This window comes from Lissotriton vulgaris, chromosome 8 (genome assembly GCF_964263255.1).
Source record: "Lissotriton vulgaris chromosome 8, aLisVul1.2, whole genome shotgun sequence".
Taxonomy (NCBI): domain Eukaryota; kingdom Metazoa; phylum Chordata; class Amphibia; order Caudata; family Salamandridae; genus Lissotriton; species Lissotriton vulgaris.
The window spans coordinates 395,921,013-395,937,180 of NC_141696.1; positions in this window are offsets into that span (position 1 = coordinate 395,921,013).

Genomic DNA, 16,168 nt, shown 5'->3' on the forward strand with positions numbered 1-16,168 from the left:
GAGATGCTAGCCCCCAGGTCTTTTATAAGCCTTGGGATTGGGGCCCTGTTCGCCCGCCTCCTTTTTTAAATTCCTCATGCCCCCAGGACATGCCACCTGCGGGCTAAACAATCAGAGGCACTTCTCTGGCCTTATCAAGGCTAGATTATGGAAACTCCCTGTATGCTGGAGTACAGGCCCAGCACCTAGCAAAACTGCATCGCCTGCAAAACGCATCAGTGAGACTGGTGCTGGACATTCCTAAGTCTGAGCCGATTGCATACAGACTAAGTTCCCTCCATTGGCTTCCAATGGAGAAAAGAATAAAGTTTAAGTCTTTGTGTCTGGCCTATAAAGCCCTTCATGGATCTGGCTCCCAGTTTCTAAAGACTCATCTAAAACTGTAAGAGCTTGCCAGGAATCTAAGATCTAGCCAAGCTAAACTGATCCAGGTCCCACAACACAAACAGGTCAGGTGGGGGGGAGAAGCTTTCAGCTAGATGCAGCTAAGGCCTGGAACCTCCTCCCAATCTCCATCAAAAATAGCCCATCACTGCTTTCATTCAGGAAAGAGGAAAAAACGTGTTTATTTTCTTCCAGATACTTAGTCCTGACAGTACCCGGGTCTCTCTGAATCCACCCGGCACCAAGACGCCCATGGGCAATCGCGCGCTCTATAAATTCATAAATCAAATCAATCAAATCAAATCTTTAAAAAGAAAATTCAGTGGGAGCTGTGCATCCAGTGTGCCTTCAGCAGGAAAGAAAATGCTTTTTTGTCTCTGGCTGGGTACCTGCAAGAACCACTCCTCACCCAAGAGACCAAAGGCCAGATGTAGGTAAATGGCATTTACCAATTCGTAAATACCGAATTTTACTGATTCGGTATTTACAAATTGGTAAATGTTATGTAGGTATTTTTACTGAATAATTTAACAAATCGGTAATATTCGCTAATTACCGAATCGGTATTTACGGATTCGGTAATTGCCATTGATTCCTATGGGCCTTGAGGCCCATGGGAACCAATGGCAATTACCGAATCGGTAAATACCGATTCTGGAAAATTACCGAATTGACAATGGGGACAGGGTGTCACTTTGACACCCTGTTGCACCCCTGATTCAGGCTTGTGTGCCATGTGACACACATACATGTCCTTAGGGCATGTATGTGTGCCACATGGCACAGGTGTACATGCACAGATGTGCATGTACACAGGAATTCGTTATTTACCATCAAATAGTATTTGATGGTAAATAACATATTCCTAGGGTCTGTGGCACTGTTTTAAGGGACACCTACATCCAGATTTACCGATTCAGTATTTTACAGAATGGTTAAAATGAAGGCTTCCTACATCTCAAAAACCAAATACCGGTCGGTAACGGCCGAAATCGTCCGTTAACGACCCGTATTTGGCCACCAACATCTGGCGCCTAGACAATCAGGGTATTAATACCCTGCCCCCTTTTAATGTTTATTTTGGGACTCGGCTGAAGCTGAATCCCAAGATGGCTGCCAACACATTCATATAATCACAAATTTGGATTTTCATTAATATCTCAAAATTACTGCAGACATTTTCTACAATTCACAGAAAGGTCACTATCTGGACCAAAAGCTTCCCCTCTGCCAAATTTGTTGCAATTACGTCCAGTGGTTTGGGCTGTAGTCGTGTCTAAAATCCCCATGGAACATTGCATAGGGAAAACGCATTTTGCCCCCCCTTTTTCTACGCTCTTACTTGATGAATCACCCCAGAACGTTCAAAACACGAGCTGAACCAACTGTCATACTAGTTTTGAAATGTAATTAAACAATGCGTCAAACGGTGCCAAAGTTATTGACAAAATGAAAAATGGTATTCCTTTGGAAACTAGTTGTTAACTTTAACTACCTACTGGTGACTGCCAGTAGGTAACATATATATGTGTGTGTGTATGTCTTATATTGAATGTGGAAAGAAAGGTAGGAACTAGATCCCGTGAAGTTGATGGAAAAGTTAACTGGGAGTTAACTCTGAGGACATGAGGCCACAGTAACAGTGGAAAACTAAACATAGCTGAAAATAAATGACATATCACTTCAAATGAGGCTCTCCCAGGTATAAAGCCAAATAGGTATTTGGAGGCAAAGTACGACACATCTGGAAATGTTCTTAGAGGATATAAGATATTTTCCATCATGTTATTTTTATAAAATTTAAGTTGAATGTATTACCATTAATTTGCTAGACCATTGGTTGGTTGACAAGAGATGGTGTAGCTAATTCAAGTGATTGTATTTGTAACTCAGAAGTTAGCAAATGCATGAAGCACTATATTTCATGTGTCCTCTATATCGAGAACCCCATGCAAGATGACTCAATCCCTTTCCAGCAGATTTTGAATGCGTGTACATGAACAATCAAGGGTCATATGTACTAATCATTTTCTTGTCATATATGGGCCGAATCACTGTTAACCAAACAAAACCATTTTTTTCCTAATCTTTTACTGAGTACTAAAATGGAATGGCAACTCCATACTGTTTTGCTAATTGGAAGGGGTGTGTTGTAGGCACCCCCTTTATAGACTGGATTAGTATAAGATGTATCAATGTTTTGTGACTGAAATCCACAAAACATTGAAAAATTACTTACTCCTGAGTTGCAGTGTTGACCCATTTGTAAAAGAGAAAAGGTCCATTCTCCTCTCTAAATATAAATAGAATGTTGGAGAGTAGACTGTTGTCCAGGTGATCAATACTACCTCTTAAACAAACATTTAAAATTATGATTTCTTTTTTTATTGCAGCCCAGTTGATTTTAAGGAAAGTCTTTTGCTTAAAAGAAAATGATGGATGACCCTAGCAGGCCACCATCCCCTTGATAGCCATCAATCCAATAGAGTCCCTATTTCATTATTACTTTTGAGGTATGTTGGTTAGCGCCCACTCTGAATTGGAATTTTATGAACCGACCAATTAGTACATATGTTGTTCCATGTAATTCTTTACTCATCTCAAAAATACTTGTTGCAAATTGCTAACTGTTTTTTTGTGACAAGTAATTTATACATCTGGACCTAAGTTATTTGATAAGGCCAAATGTAGTGCAATATGTTGTATAGAGTTTTCTGAGAATTGCTTGGAAAACATGACAATTTTGGAGAAATTATTTAGCACTATAAAGAAAGTGCTGGACCTATCCCTCAATGTAGGGTCACCTCCAAACCTTTTGCCAATGCCCTTTCTTTTTTTAAACAGTTTATGCTGGCTTTAGGACTCTGCACACTTTGCCACTCCTAACCAGTGCTGAAGTGCTTGTGCTCTCTCTTTTAAACATGGTAAAATAGGCTTAAACCCAATTGGCACATTTAATTTACTTGTAAGTCCTTAGAGCCTGTAAATTAAACGATAATGGTGGGCCAGCAACACCTATTTTGACACCCACTTAAGTAGCCCTGTAAAACATGTCTCAGTCCTACCATTGCAGCCTGTGTGTGCAGTTCTAAACTATGATTTTGATCTGTCAAAATAACCAGTTTGCCAGGCCTCAATCTTCCTTTTTAACAGATACGTCCCTCCTAGAATAGGCCCTAAACAAGCCAGAGGGCAGGGTGTATTGTATTAAAAAATGTTGGAGATGTACTTTTAAGTTTTACATGTCCTGGTAGTTAAAAGCTCCTAAATCCGTTTTTTTCACTGCAAGGCCAGCCTCTTCCACAGGATACCATTGGGATGCCTTATTACATTTAATAACTGATAACATTTGCTTGGGGTCAGATCGGAATGTAATGTATGGTGTATTAGGAATTGAATTTTAAAACCTCTTTAATGGTAAAGTAAGATTTTAAGCTATAATTCTCAAAATGCCACATTTAGAAGTTGCCATTTTCTTGTCCTAACCATTTGGTGCCTGCAGCCTGATCCTGGGTCACATGACTAGGTGTATTTGGCATTTGGTCTTTGTGTATTCCTCCCAAACAGTCACACAATTGTGGGTCTTTGTGTTGGCAGGATGGGCCTTCCTGGCTTGATGAGTGGACTTGAGCTGTCACCTGTCACACTTTTACTTAAAAGACTCTGCCTCTACTCACATACAAAGGACTTCACAGTCGCCTATTGAGCCTGCAGACAAACTGGGACCAGGACAAAAAGTCAGGATTTTCCAGACACTTCGATAGGGTAAGACTCTAGAGGTTTCTTACTATTGAAAGTGGGCACCAGCTATGAAAAGAGGACCCTCAGTCTCTCTCTTCAGTACACCCCTGAACCTATGGATACTAAAGAAGAAGGGCTGTCCAGCTGGCAGAGGTCTATCCTTCTGCTTGAGCCTGCCCTGCTGTCTGAGAAGGAAGACTGGACCTGAACCCTTCATTCCTTTCTGACATAACTCCATGGGTCAGCTGACTGAGCTACATGGACAAGCAGTAGAGATCTCCCTGTAACTGCCCAACCGTACAGGGCCTGCCTGGACCTACAACTGGAACTGCCTGAGCCCTGCTGGCCTTTGCTTGAGTGAGTTCCTGATCCCCAAAAGGTGGCCCTCAGGTCCTGGACCCTTGGTGTGGAATCAGTTGAGCTCTTCCTAAACAAAAAAGGGAAATTCTGAAGTTTTGGGCTCTTCGCAAATACTGAGGGGCCGGGTTTATGCAAAGGTCCTGCAGCTGCACTGACTGGCAACTCAAAGCAGCCGACTGCTTGCACTACAGCGACAGCCAGTGAAAGGCAATGCAAGATCTGCACCACACACTACAGCATCAAGAGCTTTGGTGAGGACCAATTATTAGTTCCAGCAACACCAATCTGCGACACCTGGCCTGCTCTTCTCGATACAGCAACCACCATTCACAATACTTTCCCTGCTCCACACAGCCTCGTCCACCACAAATGGAGCTCTTCACACTGGATTTTAAAAGGTAATTTTTCAGCGAGACTAACCTGGTCACTGTATCTGGCCTGAAATCTATTGAGGTCCACCTGAACTTGAAACTTTCATCCTGTCTCGCACCACCAGGTAACCGAGTGTGGCGCTTTGTACTTTTATGTGGTTTACTTTCCAATAATCCTGGAACCTGCATATCTTCAGTTTTACTGATTGGATTTGTGTTGTTTTGATGTCAGAAAACTTATAAAAAGTTACCCTATTTTTCTACATTGGAGTGGATTTTTCTTGTGTGTGCTTTCATGTTATTACTGTTTGTGTGCTGTATTAATACTTTAGACATTGCGTCTAAGTTTTAGTCTGAATGCCTTTGGTCCAAGTTACCAAAGGGTTAAGCACAATTAAATTAGTGACTTTTTGTGGTTCACACTGACAATGTTTGTGGCTATTGCTTGAGTGGGGTTTCACCCCCTCCACCAACAACCCAATTTCTCACAGAAAGTATTTTTTATAGCACGAATGGACCAGCTTAATTATAGCAATTCCACATTCAATGTGTGCACATTATGAATATGGTTGCACAACATATGAACCATAATGTAATAAAGTGTCTGGGATATTTTAGTTAATACATTTAGTATTTAAAGCAAAACGTATTCCTCATCTTGAACAATTAAGACTACAGTGACTAGGATAATTTTCATCAACCATGTCAGATGGTGATCAATTACTAATAATTATGATGTGCCCACTAAGTTTACCTGGAGCATTAGGATTTGTAATAATGGGCAAACTATGCAGGAGCGCAGAGTTTCCCGGTGAATCCAGTTGCTCAACACAGTTGAAATTCCTGGGTGAAAATTTATATCCAAGCAGGAACCCAACCCAAATGCTGCTTTTGGTTTATTACAGCCTATCATATACCATATAAGACATTTCATTAATTAAAGCCAAACATTACAAAAAGCTTAACCTTAAAATGTGTAGGTTCTTGTGGCAGTTGTTTGAGTTTGATATAATAAACCACTCTCATAATAATATTGAAGGCATCACTATGGAAGCTTATCTAAGGACCTGATTTAGAAGATGGTGCACTGAAATATAAATCCCATTATATCCGATGGGATTTATATTTCAGCAGACCGGATATCTGTCACCGTTAAGACGGAGAAACCAGTCCGCCAAGATCTAAATCAGACCCTAAGACATTAATCAGTTCAAGTACATTATTTCAGGATTGATATTTTATTGTCAATTTTACAGTCAGTGCGCTTATACAATGAACTTAGTGCACCTACCCTCATAACTTAACCTGCACCCAGTGCTTCATTTGAACCTCTAGTTGCTAAAGGGGCCCACTGAACCCGTTTTGGGGGGCTGGGCTTATTTTTGGTCCTCAGACTTTCATGCAGAAGAAAAGCAAGAAAGAAGACGGCGAAAAGAGGAACAAAATTACTGAAAAGCAGTGAATAGTTCAGAAAGGTGGATGAAAAAGAACCGAGAACAGTGAGATAAAGAGTTCAGGAGTGTATGGTGGTGTATGAAGGCGGTATGAGGTGGAATCAAGAGCACACAGCCCTGTTATGCGGCATCACTGACATTTGGTAGTGGCACTGAAAAAAACTAATCACCAGCACTTATTCATTCACAAATTAAGCACTGCCCTCTGTTCTTTGGCTAGCAACACTTCAATTGTCCATATACGTAATATTGGCGTATATAGATAGTATATTCTGTGGAATGTAACTGTCATTAGTTGTAAATCAAAAAGTAATAGAATCAGTGTTTGATCAGCTTGAAAATGAGAAAGGCTGAACTGTTTATTCCCAATTTACAAATACCCTTAGCATGGTAACATATCATGCATTTCAATATTTTATGCAGATTGCGATGGTTTGAGGCGTGTTGTTGTTAGCATCGGGAAAACTAAGAAAAGTTCACTTATCTTTAACAAATCAGGAGTGTCCAAGTAAGCAGCAATATCTTAACAGGACTTTATGCTTCACAGTAACTCCGGCTGAAATGTAGCAAGAAATTCACATTTTTCCACAGGGCACAGGAGCGTACTTTGAATATTTCTGAACGAGGCAAACATCATGCGAAATTGGTCGCTGCCACGTTGCATCATGTCAGAACTAACATAGCAGGCTGACATATGGCTTGCAGGAGGCTGCACTGCATATTTAAATAAATCAGCTTTGATGGAAAGAGGCCGGCTATGAAAATTCCGTGTTTCAACACTGAATATATTATATGATCATGAAAAATACTTTGTAATTCAGACAAGCTTTATGTCAGTTAGGGAGCAATTTTGGAGCTCTGATAATTTGATTTTTTGGCAATACAGCCATAGTTTCACGATTTTGTTATGAATATAGTTCCATTTCACAGGTTCAGGACAAATATGTGCTTGAGATAATATCTGTAGCCTTACAAACTGCGCTCATGACTAATGCATAGGCTTCTGACAGTGCATGGAAATGATCAAATCTTGATGACATGAATTAAATGAAATCAGGAAAAGGAATACGAAGTAGGTGCAGTGATGAACTATGAACGATCACATTACAGGGTAAATGCCGCAAAGTGGTAACCGCAGGGACTTCATTTCTGAAGGCTCGTGGCCGTACCCAGAGAAAAGCCTAGGTTGGTGAGGTTCAACAAACATGTCAGAGTTTACTCAACAGCAACAAATAGAAAGTGAGGAAATGTAATGGTGCATCACAAATAAGTGTACCAACAAACCACATCCAATAGAAGGTGTTCTTTGTAAGAGCTAAAGGGATTGATTAGAAGAGTGTCAAGTTTAAAGTTATCCTCTGTCCACTTCTTGAAGACTTTTCCCAAAACTTTGCACGCTTTGCAACTTTCATAAAAGTGGGGAAGTTTCAAAATTGCACAAAGCAACTCCCCCATAAGTAGTTTTGTGGAAAAGCAGATTGTGTGTGAGAATTCACATGCACTAACATTTTATGAGTACAATTTTTAAGTTAAACATTTTTGGCAATAATTGTGGGCTATATTATCAAGCAAGGGCGATACATTATCGCCGCTTTTATCGGCAGGAAACTGCCGCTAAAGCAGCGATATTGGGCTTGATAATATGCCCTTGTGAATTCCCATAGAAGCCCAGGTTAACATCAGTTTCCTGCCGATAAAAGAGGCAATAATGTATCGCCCTTGCTTGATAATATGGCCCTATATTTTTTTACTTTGTCACCCTTCATGTGTAATACCAGAAAAAACAGTGGTTAATCTGCACCAGTAGTTCCCTCTAGTGGGCATAGCGCTTGTTTTTGGAAACCGGGACATATTTTTGTAGTCAGACTTTGACACAGAACAAGAGAGAGAAAGGAATACAAGAAAGGAGGGAGAAAATTACAGTAAAACAGTGAGAAAGGAAGATAGCAATTATGAAAAACAATCAGCATGTGCAACTTAGAGATAGGAAATGTAAAGATCGGATGATGGATGCATGCTATTTACTGAAGCCTGGCTAGCCTTGGTATTTGCCAATAATATTCAACACTACTGGCAGAAAACTCTTGAAATAAAACAAAAAAAACTTTAGGCCCCCAATTTATTTTTTCTTTAGTGTACAAATTAAGCACTTTTACAAACACTACAAAATTTGTGGGAGATTTTTTTAGGTTTTACTTCCACAACACCCCTAGATTTGATATTTAATATGCAAAAAACGAGAAGATGTTCACAGTTCTGTTGGTGTTACTTGGTCACCGAGATAGCATGAATTGCTTGGTAGAAGCCATGCTGAGGCTGCTATTTTAAAGTTCGAAAAATTTAACCAGAAGCATCTTGAATTTTTCAATTTTAGATTTCGACAACAGACAGCTCCAGTGTTCTGTGGACAGACCTATTAGGGTATTTTTACATAGTTTGCAGGCACAGTAGTGCAACAAACAAAGCTTATATGCTGCATTCAATCCAATGGAGAGTAGAGAATAGTGAAGTCACTGCTAACACGTGGAACTGCTTCTATCACCCGCCAGCTCTGATGCCCTTTAGGCTGCCTTGACTTCACACCCACACCCTTGCAGCACAGTTCAAGTGTGTTTCTTATGATGCGAAGCATTAATTTTGTACTGGATTGGAACCTTTCTAGTACAAAATACAATGCTTTGACATAGTAAACACATTTCCCACTTTGTATGTGTGCTGCATAGTGAGGCACACAAGCAAAGTTGGAAGAGTTTGGTGAAAAGAAAACTTTCTCCAACGTTACACCTGCCTATAGAAGGTGTAGTTTTTTACTCAAATCCTAGTGTTTCAATGTTAGTGATTATGGATTTGCCTAACAAAATATCAGTGGTTGCAAGAGAACACCCATGTACCACCCTCTCCTTGACCAACGAAGCTCATAGTACTACTTTGCATTACTTTAGGGATAACTTTCAATGAGTCACTTTTGTGATGCAGGCCAACCACAAAGCGTTGATAAAAGTCCCCCATTATTTCCAATACAATACAAATACATAAAGGGGCCCTGTTTCTATCTCACTTCCCTGCTCCTCATTTGATGGTTTTTCCCTATTCTACTGTTTGCCTCACCCAGAACCATTTCACTTGCATCTTGTTCTTATTTGTTGATGTCTCCTTTCACTACTAACTTTAAATGTGAGGAACTGTTTTGATTCCATCTTAGCGAAATCAGTGCACCTAGCGCTCTTTTGCTAATGATTTGTACAGACAGGCATTGATGCAACACCTTCTCTCCTTTCAGAGGAGGGAATCAGCATTTCCCAACATTTTAGAGCAGGGGTCTCCAAACCGGTCCTGGAGGGCCGGATCCATGCCAAATTTTTAAAATAACTACATGTAACTCAATGGGGATATCCCAAAAATCTAAAATGGATCCCGCCCTCCAGGACCGGTTTGGAGACCCCTGTTTTAGAGAGTTTGCTTCTCTTGCACAGATACTCTTCAAGCTGCAACTGCTAGAGTTCGGATTACTCTTTGATCCCATAGCGGCCAAGACCAATTGCCCCTTTACGTTATGCGCAGATTCTGTATGCTGCACTGAAGAGTTTCGCTAGACACTTAATATTGTATGAGTATTTAGTGCTGTGCTTGCACACATTGCCCATTCTTGAAGTGAAATAGTCAAGCTGATACATTGTGGACCAATCTGATAGCACAGCTGCTGCTAATTTTATGAACTGCCCATGTCAACTTCTTTTTACACAGACCTGAATAATTAGATGTACTCTATTTCCAAAACACTTGCTTGAATTCTAAGAAAAATCCTTGCCTGCAACAATGTGACCAAATATGGCATCATTGGGACCTTAAATATCTGTCAGCTATAAGTACTATCTATGATTTTGTGATGATGGGTTATTGGTGTGTTTGCTGTGGAAGTATTGGGTGTGGGAGACTGGGAGTTATTTGCGGTATAGTGGTCCCTTATTCCCAGCTCCTTCTTTTTGTCTAAATCTTGATAGAGGCTCAATTACTCGTGGGGCTTCAAGTGCATTTAGACATATCTTGGTCTCCACAATTCATCCTCTGTTCTCCAAGGTCTCCATCCAGTGGCTTATGAAACCGCACCATAATTTATTACATTCTGGTGGTGCACTTGTACAAGTACTCCACCCCTTCCAGTTGCCCATGTGGCAATGCCTATCATTCAGGCTTTTATTGGTCATCACATCCACTTCTGGTTGCCCTAGTGTACAGGTGCCTGGCATGCAAGTGTATATTGTCATTGCAATCCAGTTTACCTTATCCTATGTGCCCCTTTCTTGGATAAGATTTATCTAAACCAGTGATTTGCAGATGATAGCCCCACACACTTTCCCTCTTCCGTCTCAATTCAGTTTTTTTATGTAGTGATTCTTTTCTCATGTTCTACTGTCGCCAGTCTGTACTAAGAAGAAGCAGGAACACTCCTTGTCTGTCCACTCCCACCCTCTCTCCCTTAAATAATACTTGCGGCTCTTATCTCTCCTGCCCATTGGTACCCCAGGTGGTTTCTTAGGACCAGACCCCCACACTTGGGTAACAATATAGACTACCTCCTGAGTCTCAGAAGCAACCTTCACATTTCTAGGGAATCCTCAACCCAGCGGCACCTTCTCTGTCAACAGAAAAAGTGTGACCTGAAATGGCCATGCAGATCACTGAAGTTGCAAGTTAAGACTGACACACAGGAGCTACGTGCCTGGTCAAGATGGCCGCGTAGACTCTCGGCTCTGCCAAGTTCGTCCACCGGCCCCAACATCCTGAGGTCCATCCTGCCCCCTGAGCCCAGAAAACGACACTGGAGGTCGCATGGGGCATCTGGGGCTTACTCCGGGAGTCCGGGGATATTGTGGACCGAAGTTGTGCCCGTTCCAAATCTGGGCCTTTCAAGAGCGAAAGCCAGGGTTTGGAGTGAAAGCGCCAGCCGCTACCAAGTTTAACAACATCGGGGACCCGAAACCGGAAGTGGCCGGTCGGGTCCTTTGGAGGAGCAGCTTTTCAGGCGGCGGTGGCAGTGCGCATGCTGGTGAAACTGTGAGACGCCCCCGCCCCCCTCCTGTGTGGCGTGACTTGGCGTACTGGAGGGCTTTGAAATCGGCCTGATTGTTGAGGACGGCAGGGGCAGCTGCATTACATCCTTATCTCGGCAGAGGGTGAGTGTGGGTCGAGGGACCGCTGGGGCCCCCCTCCCCCGACTGACCATCTAGTGCTTTGGTGCCATTACCAGAAGTTACCCTGGCATAATTAAAGGATCGCTCCAGTGACTCCCGGACTGCAGCCCCCAGTGCCTGTTGGTGGGGGCGGACTCTTCACTTGTTGTGGGGCCCAGTGCCAGTGCTGCCAGCCCGTAGAGAGGTGAACGGAGCAGTGGCTCTCTCAGAGCCGGAATGTAAGGTGACCCTGGGGGGAGAGCTGGAGCTGCGGGGTGCCTTGAGGCAAGTTACAGACATCTTGAGTTGATCGGTTGCCGAAGTGGCAGCCTTCCCCCTGATGGGTGGCCTGCCCTGAGGCTTTGCTGGGGAAGTAACTATACTTTGACCCCGGAGTGCAGTAATACCGGGAGTGGCACAATTATATTTTTGAATGAACTGGGTATTAAACACCACATGAAATGGCGTCCAAGCAGGATGGAGAGAAGCACTCTTCCAGGGGACCGAGAGCTGCGAAGCTGGTGCAGACTAACAAATTAGACCGTTTTACTCTGCCTAAAGGCTCACCATCCGGATCGAGGTCTTCAGTTGTCGTTTCGGGGGTGCCCCCAGACCGGGGTGGGGAGGTCATGCTGCAGGACATCATGGGAGCTATAGACAGTGTTAAATACTCCCTGGGGCAGCAAATGGCAATGCTGAATGCCAAATTGGACACAGTATTTATTGAAGTAAGCTCATACGAGCGGACCCCACTAAAGTAAACGAGAAGATCAAATCATTAGACATTAAGACTTCCAGTCTGGTTGATGATGTTGCCCAGCTCCAACGAGATGTGCAGGTGCTCAAATCCTCTCATGAACAAGCGGAATGCAAGCTGGATGAGTACAAAAGTAGGGCCCGGTGAAACAACTTCCGCATTCTAGGGGTTCCTGAAAGGTCAGAGGGGCCTGCCCCCGACTATTTGTGGAGGATCTCGTCCTCAAACATCTCCGGCCTAAGGGTCTCATAATTTTTGCTCCTTGAACGTGCACATAGAGTGCCCGGAGGGAAACCGAGACCCAGGCCCTGCCCCGCCCGTTGAGCGCCAGAATATTAAACTTTCGAGAACAGAGATCTCATCCTGCAGACAGCAAGGGTTGAAGGTCCCGTCCGGTTTGAGAACGCCGCCCTTTCCCTTTTCCCGGATTTCACTCAGGCAGTACAAAAACAGCGTCGTTATTTTCTGGCAGTCAAAAAGAAACTAAGAGACAGAGGTTTTAAATATGCTATGATGTTTTCCGCACGTTTGAGAGTGGAGGTACGCGGGAAGGTTTGGTTCTTTGACAATCCGGATGTTGTATCTGATTGGCTGGTCACTCTCCCTCGGGATGAAGCGGAATCACCGGGCAGATCGGAGGAGGAGGAGGTGTTGGAACAGGAGTGAGAAGCCTCTAACCCCTCTTGCATAATTTTAACTTTGCGATGTGATTGGGATTGAGTGAGATGGGACTGCAGCGTGGCCTTGTGGAACTTTGAGAGTTGACATGAATATGGGCTCGGGGGGGAATTAATTGCATTTGGGGGTTCGGGCCGGGGTGGTGCAGCGGGATCCTCTTCCAGTTTTCTTTCTTTGAAGTGTTAGGGGCAACAGGCACTCTGCAGTTTTCAGCGGGCAGTTTTGATCCCAATGGGCAGGGCAGCGGGTGGGAGGGATTGGGGGGGAATGTTAATGGTTAGTGTTTTTCAGATTTGTAGGTTTCATCAGCATTATATATTGGTCTAATAGGCTGCATGTGGGGGGAGGCGGGCGGTGCTGGATAGGCGATTGGGGGTAGTGAAATAAAAGTACTGAGTTGGATTGTTAACGGGTTGGGGGACAAAATTCAATTTCTCAAGAGGCAGGTGCCGGATGTGGTTCTACTTCAGGGAACTCACTTAGTTGGTAACTCATGTAATGCACTACACAGAATGGGATATAAATTGATTGCACATGTGGGGTGCAAATCAGCTTCTAGAGGGGTAGGAGTATTGATCCGCAAGGCATTTACACCGCCGGTTACTCTACTTGGGAGGATGGGAGGGGTAGGTATGTCGGAGTCTCTTGCATGTGGGAGGATCACCACATAACCTTTCTTTCCATTTATGTCCCTTCAGGGCTTCAGGGCACAACATTAGCTGATTTGGGGTCAGTCCTCCTGTTGCTCCCAGAGGGTTTTTAAATTTTGGGAGGCGACTTTAATGCGGTCGTCTCAGGACTGATGGACTGTAATCCCCCTCGAGAAATGGGGCGGGCGATGCGATGGATACCTGACTTTATGGAGGCAATGGGTTTGGTTGACTGCTGGAGACTGCTGCACCCTGATCAGAAGCAATATACATTCTATTCTGGGGTGCATAATAGTCCTTCGCGATTGGACTATTGTCTGGTCCCGGCTGCACAAGCTTCATATGTGATGAAGGTCAGTCACTTGGCCAGAGGGATTTTGGACCATTCTCCACTATAAGTCCATGTAGTCGTACACCGCGGCCCAGCAGGGAGAGTGGCCCCAATAAACCCATGGTATTTACGTAATCCCAAAATCCGGAAAGAACTTCTTACTAAATTAGAAGAATATTTTATCACTAATGTGGGGTCTGTCTCCTCTTTGGTTTCTTTTTGGGAGGCTTTTAAAACTGTTTCTAGGGGTCAGGCTTTGTCGCTGATAGCAGGAGCTAAGAGGGAAAAGCAGACGGAGTTGGTGGAGTTGGAGACTGCAATTGAGGGGTTGGAAAGGGATCTGGAACTAGAAGCGACGCAGTGTAGGCTTCATGAGCTAAGCCTTAAACAACACAACTATAAAGCGCTAGTCACGGACAGGGCGAAAACTCTTGGCAGGGAGCAGCAGGGTAGGCTTTATGATTTGGAAGACAAGGGAGGAACACTTATTGCATGGTTGGCAAAGAAGGACTGGGCCAGCTGACTGGTCCCTGAACTTATGACGGAGGAAGGTGAAAGACTCAGACCCACAGCTTATAGTAGATGAATTTGCCAAACACTTCCATTCTGTTTATACTTCGGTCTCGTCTTGCCTGGAGGCTGACTCCCATCTTTTACACCAAGACATACAACTTCCATACCTCTCCATGGAAGATAAAAATTGTATGGATAGTGAACTGACAGCAGATGATATTGATTTGGCTATCCGTTCTTTAAACTCAGGTAAAGCATCAGGCCCTAATGGTCTCTCTATAGAACTTTATAAGCTTAGGCTGGATCGCCTTGCGCCCTATTTGAAGGACATGTTTTTGGAGTCCAGAGAAAGAGGGATCCTCCCAAGGGACCAGAGGGTCGCATCAATAGTAGCGATACACTAGGAGGGTAGGGTAAAAATCAGCTGTGCCTCATATAGACCTATTTCTCTGCTCAATGCCTAGCATAAAATTGTGGCCAAATTGTTGGCAAACAGATTGATCAAGGTCATTACAGATCTGGTTCACCCCGACCAATTGGGCTTTATGCCCCACAGAAATACGGCTTTGAATTTGCGTAGATTGCACGGAGTCTTGGCCAGGGCTCAGACACTGCAAGAACAGGCTATAATTGCATCATTAGACGCAACAATGGCATTTGATATGATTGGATGGCCATATCTATGGGCGGTATTGAATACGTGTGGGTTTGGCCCTGGATTCATTGGCTGGGTACGCCTATTGTATTCGGAGCCACTTGCACAAGTAGTAGTAAATAACAAAGTCTCCGCTTCCTTCTTATTGGGACGAGGTACCCGACAAGGTTGCCCGCTGTCCCCCCTTCTTTTTGCGCCGGCTATAGAGCCCCTCGCCGATTGGATACGCTGGGAGCCATCGATTAGGGGTCTGCGGACGATATTTTGCTTTATTTGGCCACCCCTCGTAAATCTCTCTTGTAGTTTTTGATGCCCTTGCCTCCTTCAGGCGAAACTCTGGCCTTTCCATCAATTGGAACACATCTGTTTTATTTGTTTTGAAGGGTGATCCTTCTGTACCTCTTAGGAACTGTCCTATACAGTTTAGCGTAGAAGGGTTTAAATACTTGGGGATTTTTGTGTCCCTAGATTTGTCAATTAGGTATTCTCGTAACCTTTTTCCCCCTCTTCATCGACTTGGGAGTGATATATCCAATTGGAAGAAGCTCCCTCTCTCATTATTGGGCAGAGCGGCTCTGTTTAAAATGATGGCCCTCCCACGCTTTATTTACGCTTTGCAAAATTACTCGGATGTGGTGCCCTCGAGTTTTTTCTGTGAAATTGAGAGTCTACAGTGTAGTCTGCTGTGGGAGGGGAGGCCTTGCATTGCATTGCATAAGTTGACTCTTTCTTGGTACGATGGAGGCATTGCTCTCCCTGATATCAAAAGGTACTATTGGGTGGCCCACCTAGCGGCAATTAATCATTGTAGGTATGGTTGGGTCGACGACCCTGGCTACGCAATGGACAAAGGGCTACTTCCCGGTAACAACTATAACAGAGCCCTATATTCTCGACCTAACAGGGTGATGTTAATAGGACCTACTAAGCATTCTGTACGCGTCTGGCATAGGGCCACGGACTCATTGGGTTGGAAAAATAGGTTGACTATGGCTACCCCGCTTTGGGACTCCGAACGGCTTGGCAAGCTGTGGAAGATGAAAGGCTTTGTAAGTGGGAACTCATTGGTATCTCCACGGTTAAAGATGTCTGGGGGAAAGGGT